This window comes from Camelina sativa, chromosome 12, assembly GCF_030686135.1.
Source record: "Camelina sativa cultivar CO46 ecotype springtype chromosome 12, ASM3068613v1".
NCBI lineage: Eukaryota > Viridiplantae > Streptophyta > Magnoliopsida > Brassicales > Brassicaceae > Camelina > Camelina sativa.
The window spans coordinates 22,663,461-22,670,569 of NC_141891.1; the positions used below are offsets into that span (position 1 = coordinate 22,663,461).

Below are 7,109 nucleotides of genomic sequence, written 5' to 3' on the forward strand. Positions count from 1 at the left end.
CCCAAATGATCCTAGTGCTACCCTTTACTTCTTCTTTTCTCTTTAACCCTTTTTCTCTTTTGGTTTTCAAGTCTTAGGAAATGTTTTCTTATTTGATCTTTCTAGTGGGATGGGGGATTCTTACTTATTTGCTATGGTTCTCTTTTCTTCTTATTCTTAAGACATATAAGCATTTTGCTAAACTTTTCTTTTCTTTCTTTTCTTTTCCTTAACTAGAACCATCTTAAACAACATTTTACTTCCCATCCTTTCACTAGACTTTTGCTTAAACACAATCTCCTCTTAAAGACTCTACCCTTTTTCTTTCTCTTTTCTTTCATTTCTTTTTATAACAGCCAAGTCCCAAACCCAACAAGTGAACCACCTAGTCCTATCTAGTTTGAAAGATGCAAACTAGAGCTACACAAGGTCTTACTCTTGTCAGTTCAAACTTAACACTTTCTACCAAGCTCAATCCCAAAAATAGGCCTCACACACTCAAGAATCAACAAGGCTTGAAAGAAGGTTTGGTTTAGGGGTAGGGGAACTGATCTTAATGATTTAATCAGCTACTTGGATCAACAAGAGTGGTAAAAAGGAGAAAGATGATCCAAGTATGTATATGGTATCCATGAGTTTAAAACAATGCACACATTGATAATTAAAAGTCAATATTAGGTTCTTATAAATAGGAAATGGTTTTAAATCTCAACATGCTTCAATTTAGACCAAATGCAATGCAAGAATTCAAGGCTTGGTTCAATCTTATGCTTCTAACTACTCAACTAGCATCAAAATACTAATAACTTGGGCATTGATCCTAGTCTAGTGAATAAGCTAGCTAACAAGGAAATACTCATCATAGATCCCTAATGCAAATATTATACAATTCTACATGAAACTTGCTAAACAAGATCCTAATATGCAATGCAAACTACATGAACACTCTTTTTATTGAAGATTTTTTTTCAAAATTTTTCAAATTTTTATGGTTTTTCTATGCCTTAGATGCTTATGTAAGTGCTAACATGATGATGATAAAAATTTGAAATAAGAACACAAAACACAATGTCAAATGGTATCTCAAACCCTCCCCCAAACTTAAATCACACAGTCCTCTGTGTGAAAGAAATTTGTAAGAGGATTCAAGACTAAAAACAAAACAAAACACAATATGAAATGCAATGATATTTACAAGTGAAGGTGATAGTGGTACCTTAGGGATTGTGGAAGAAGTTGTCCACATCCATCTGCATGCTGTCATAGGAGTAGTTGGGGTCTTGTTGGTGACTTGGAGATGGGCTTTGGGGCAGCTCGACGATGGAGATCGACCGGCACACGGTCGAGTACATGTCCGAGTGGGGGGGTCGAGCTGGACCGCGAGTGTCAAATTGTTGACCTTGCTGCTGGCAAAACTGCTGGTAGAGAGCTGGATCCATGTAGTACTGAGGTGGGATGGGAGGATAACTTGGATAACCTGAATAAGCAGCTGGAGGTGGGAAACCATAGGGTGATCTGGGATGGTACTCGGCCCAGTGCATTGGAGGTGCTCGGTCGAGTGGGTGCTCGAGTGATCCGGTCGAGTGCCTCGAAAATTGTTGTTCTCGGGTACTTGAGCTCCTCTTCCTCTGATTTGGCTCATACATTGAAGTCCTAGCTGGTTCCACAGGATTCGCAACCCTTGAAAGTGCTCTAGTTGAGCTACTTCTTCTCAAAGGGCTTGAATGGCTAGGTGATGAGTTTCCACTCTTCAGCTCAACAATCTCCTTCTTTAAGCCTTTGATAGACTTAGCCATGTTGGTCACCTTCTTCTTCAGCTTATCAAACCTCTTCCCATTCCACTTGCCCCACTTTTGCAAAAGAGTTAACCTCTTGGTATTCTCCCTCACTCCTCTACTATCTCTTGGGTTGGGCTCATAGTCTTCAAAGTAGAACTGCTCCTCTCCTTCAGCTACTTGTGCATTCCCAGCTTCCTCAACTCTAGGTTGAACCACTCCATCAAAACAATGCTCCTCAGCTGGCCAAAAATCAATGTTGGCTCCTTCTTGAATGGTGGTGAGCTATTGGTTAGGAAATATGAATTTCTTTTTCCCAAGTGTTGGAAGCTCAAAGTTGAAGATGTGGTTCCCTTGATGCATCTCCTTGGCTAGGATGAGAGTAGAAGTGAGGTAGCTTGAGTCAACCCATCTTGGTGAAACACTTTCTCCTCTAAATGGAACTCTAGCAGCTTGAATGATCTGAGTGATGATGCCTCCAATGGTAAGTGCTCCTCTTGACCCTTTGTTCTCCAACTTTCCTATCCAACTTCTCAATTGAATCATGTGGTCAATGAGCACCATTCCTAGATCAGTCTCCACTGTGCTCCCAAGAGTGATGGCACCATTCCTTGCTTGAAAGATCACTCCATTAAGAGCCAAATAAATCATCTTTAACTCTCCCTCATTGATGTTCCCAGTTTCCTTCCTTGCAAAGAAGGTGTTGGCAAGAGCTTTGTGGAAGTACCTTAGGACTGGGCTCCTTATCCTTGAGCTCTTGGAGTTGGAGGATGAGTAGAGCTTGTTGTCTCCAATGGTTTCCCACACAGCATACAACTCTTCTCTTGGAACCATCAAACTCCTATTGCTCCCAACCTCAAAACCAAACACATTGACTATCTTTTTCATTGAAAGCTCATGCTTCTTTCCTTTGATAGTAAAGGAAATGTGGCCAGCTCCAACCTCAGGGTCTTTCCTTGCATATGTATGCAGCTTGACAGTGGCAAGGAACTCACAACTCTCCTCTTTGTAGCCCTCCATGCAAAGCCCCATAAACTTGGTGAGATTTTTCTTCTCAAAGAGATATTCCACATCCTCATCAATAGCAAGCTTCTCCATGGTCTCCTTGTGAGGATATCTAGTTCCCAGGAACTCCATCCTCATGAAAGCATCATAAAGCTGCCTCTTTGACAGCCCACAAGACTCAGCTTCTCCATCATCCATCAATTCTTCTTCTTCACTTTCTTCCTCACTCTCATCACTCTCCTCTTGCTCAACTTCAACAGCTAGCCTCTTCCCCTTGGCCTTTCTTCTCCTCATAAACTCATTGAGAGTAGGCTCTCTTTCCTCCTCACTTTCGGTCCTCTCAGGATCTTCCACAACTAGCTCTCTCCTTGGACGCGGCACCTGGCTCGACCGGCTGCTCGAACCGCCACTCGGTCGAGTGGTCGATCAAGTGGTCCGTCGAGTGACTCTCCCAGCTTCACCTCTTGATTCAAGGTTAGCATCACGACGTTCCATGGAGCTTGCAGCGGTTTGGTGAGACTTCTTGGTTATCTTGGAAGACATTTTCAAAAGAAACTGAAGGAAATAGACTCAAAGCTCAAAGTTAATAGGTTAGTGACCCAAAAACTTGAAAGAACAAAGCTTGAGCAAGAGATGAACTTTGAAAGAGATTTTAAAGCTTGAATTTAAATGTTTTGAGCAAATGAGAGAATGTGAGAAGTATAGGATCGTGCAAGGACTATATAAAGAAGCTAAGGGGACAAGGAGACAAGGGTGGAGCGTCCATACCATTCAAATTTGAATTGGGAATCTTTGACTTACTTTTGGCTGCCACTCAACCCCACACTCGACCAGCACGTGGTCGAGCTCCTTGACCAATTTTGAAATTTCAAAATTTTTCTCCTTGTTCTTCCCTCCACTCGATCATTCTAGAAGAATGGGAATCGAATGGGCCTCAATTAGTATCCAGCTCAGCCGAGTACCTCTCGTTGCCTGGTCGAGTGGGCCTGCGAGTCTTCTTCTCCAAGTCCACATCTCTCCTTAACCAACTACATTCTCACTAAAAGGCCTATCCAACAAAAACATAAAAGAAAACACATCAAAACTACTAAGAAATTAAAGCATATTTACAAAGGATACCTTAGGGACTTCCTCCATAGTGAGCTTGTTTAAAGTCACTAAGCTTGACTTTGGTTTCTTTTTAGACTTGATCTAGATACCAAGGAGGTGATGAAATCCTCCCTGGAACCTCTTGGTCACTGTGAAGTTGATCCTTGATCACCTCACCCTTAGCACATAAACCATACTTCTTCTTGATTTTGAGCCTAGGTCTTGCTTTCCTCAAAGAACTCTTGTTCAGCTAAACTTGGAGATCCTCAACCATACTAGACAGCTCTTGAACTGACCTCTTAAGCTTCTCCACAGAATCCTCTTGAAGTGGGAGCTCAGCCTTAGGATCTCCTTCATCCTTGAAAACCTCATGATCAACTCTCTCCTTGATAGTGAAGGGTTGATCATCAATGGTAGGAAGGTTGGTTGGGTTATAGATGTTGAACTTCATGACTGTATCCTCAGCAATGTTCAAGGTCACAAGACCTTCCTTGACATCAATAACTGCTCCAACAGTGGCTAAGAATGGTCTCCCTAATAAGATTGGATCTCCAGGCTCCTTGTCCATCTCTATGACCACAAAATCAGTGTGAACCCTTGCCTTCCCTATCTTGAGTGGGACATTCTCCAACCTTCCAACTACCTCTTTATTTGTCCCATCAGCTAGGCACACATGGAGGTTAGTGGATTTGAAATTAGTTCTCCCAAGCTTTTGAGCTATGGATTATGGCATCACACTTGTTGAAGCTCCCAAATCACAAAGGCATTGATTGTAGTGAAGGTAACTGATGGTGCAAGGCAGATAGAATGGCCCTGGATCCTTAAGCTTAAGTGGGATTATCACTCCTCCAAGGTTCTCAAGATCTTTCTCATCTTGAGCTTGAGCCTTCTTCCTTGACAAATCAAGCAAAAAATTTCTATAGAGAGGATATGGTTCATACTGTTCCAAGGCAGGTCCTCTCTCCTCTTCTTGGTAAGCTATGATGATCTCTTGAATGGCTGACACTTGTTCCTTTTTCTCAACCAAAGCTTCTTCCTTCAAAACCCTTTCTTCCTCTTGTTGCTTAGCCAACATCTCCTTTTTCTCAATGATTTCCCTAAGCTCCTTAATTTTCTGTGCTTTGAAACGCCCAGGGAATGGTAATGGAGGCTTGTAGGCAGGAGGAATGTACTTAGTAGGCTTGACAGCTTCGGAGTCTCCAGCTCGATCGACCACTCGAGCATGCACTCGGTCGAGTGGCTGCTCGAGTTCCTAGTCGAGTTCGTATGCGAGCTCCTGTTGCTTTGCACAAACGTCACTTGGGCTTCAGTAACTAATGAATTCCCCCAAACTTGGACTTCACTGTCCTCAGTGACTTCTTCCTCTTGAAATTGAATGGCTTTGGCTGTGAACTCCCTTGGATTTTGGACAGCTTTTCCAGGGAGTTGGTTGGGTTTTGGAGCTGAAGTAGAGACTATGTTACTCTCCATATACTTCACTCTTGAATTGAGACCCTCAAACTTCATATTCAGATCATTGTACTGTGATGTTTATCTTTGGTTCAACTCAGCAAACTGCTTGGCTTCCTCAATCTTTCCTTGTGTTTGCCCAATCAACAATTGTTGCATCATTGCTCTTAAGTCTTTTTCTTGGTCTTGGTTAGTCTGAAACCCTGGTGGGGGACACAACTGAGGTTGGAACACTTGATGTTGTTGTTTGGGGATGTAGTTTTGTTGCTGTTGAGGCTGTTGAGGTGGATAGACTTGGTCTTGAGGGTTGGCCACATTGGTACTCCTATAAGAGAGATTGTTGTTCTTGAAACCTCCTTGGTTGTAGCCTTTGAATCCTCCCTGGTTTTGCATGTAGCACAACTCAGCAAATTCAGTCTCCCCCTCTTGAGCTGGAACCTCTTCTTCACCAATGAAGTGAATAGACTTTTGTTGGCTAAGAAGGATCTTGTCAAGCTTCTCATTGACCATCTTCAAGTCCTTCTTGTACTTGTCCTCTTGATCAGTTGAGCAACTCCTTATGGTTCTGACATAGTCCTCATTATAGTTACCATCTGACTGAGCAAGATTCTCAACTAATTCCCAGCCTTCTTCCACATTCTTGTTGAGGAAATTGCCATTAGAAGCTGTGTCAAGCAACATCCTTATCTTGGGAAGTACTCCTCTATACAATGTATTCAAGAGTGACTCATTACTGAAGCCATGATGAGGACATTGAGTCTGAAATCCTTTGAACCTCTCCCATGCTTCACAAAAGCTTTCATTGTTTCTTTGAGCAAACCCAGAAATCTCATTCCTATACCTAGCAGTCCTTGCATTGGAGAAGAATTTGGCTAAGAAAGCCTTCTTGCAAGCATCCCATGTGGTTATTGCTCCAGTAGGAAGAGTCTTCTCCCAAAGGTATGCCTTATCTCCAAGTTAGAATGGGAAGAGCCTCAACTTGAATCCATCTTCACTCACTCCATTGATCTTTGTAAGACCACATATTATGTCAAACTCATCAAGGTGATCTAGTGGATCCTCCATTGGCAACCCATGGAACTTGTTAGCTTGAATCATGGAGATCAATCCACTCTTGATCTCAAAGTTGTTGTTTGGCACTGTTGGAGGCACAATTCCAGCCTTTGGTTGTGGGTGTTGGGTGCATCTCCAGCACCAATGTGCCTAGGTCTCTGCTCATGGTTAGCTTGTTGCTCCATGATCACTGAATCCTCTTGCTGAACTTGAACTACCCTTCTTCTCTGATTTCCCAAACCCTTTGGCTTCCTATGTATGTTGTCAATAGGCCTTTGAAGATTATCTTTCCCCTTAGACCTTGTGTGCATCAACAAACGCGAGTACAGACTCGAACAGGTTTACAATTGAGCTCAGGCTCGTCTGGGGGGTCAAGTCGACTGGGAAGTGGTGTCCAAATGTACACGGCTTCTGGCTCGATCAAGTGCTCGATCACTGCTCGGTCGAGTGGTGGTCGAGTGACTGGTCGAGTGGTACCTGAAATGGAACTTCAACCCAACAACAGAAGATTCAAGTGTATAAACGAACTTAATCTTAGACTAATATGGATCCTAAATGTCACAAAAACATACTCAAATGGGCAACGGCGCCAAATTGAAACAAGATATTGTTGGTATGGTGTGTGATGAATGAATGTATGCAATGGTGAGATATGAATGGAATGATGGATGGGTGTTTCAATTCCCCTTATGCTGTTGCAGTATAAGAGGTATCAATCCTAAATGAGTGTTTGTGAACAATTAAGATATGCATATGAAT

The 7,109-nt window shown here is 42.5% G+C and overlaps 1 non-coding gene across 1 annotated transcript; it reads left to right on the plus strand.

Annotated features, from left to right (window-relative positions):
* Positions 1-6,033: 6,033 nt before the first annotated feature.
* On the plus strand, positions 6,034-6,140 carry LOC147930922 (small nucleolar RNA R71). Its single transcript, XR_015576718.1, has one exon. It is a non-coding gene; the product is annotated as a small nucleolar RNA R71 (small nucleolar RNA).
* Positions 6,141-7,109: the final 969 nt, after the last annotated feature.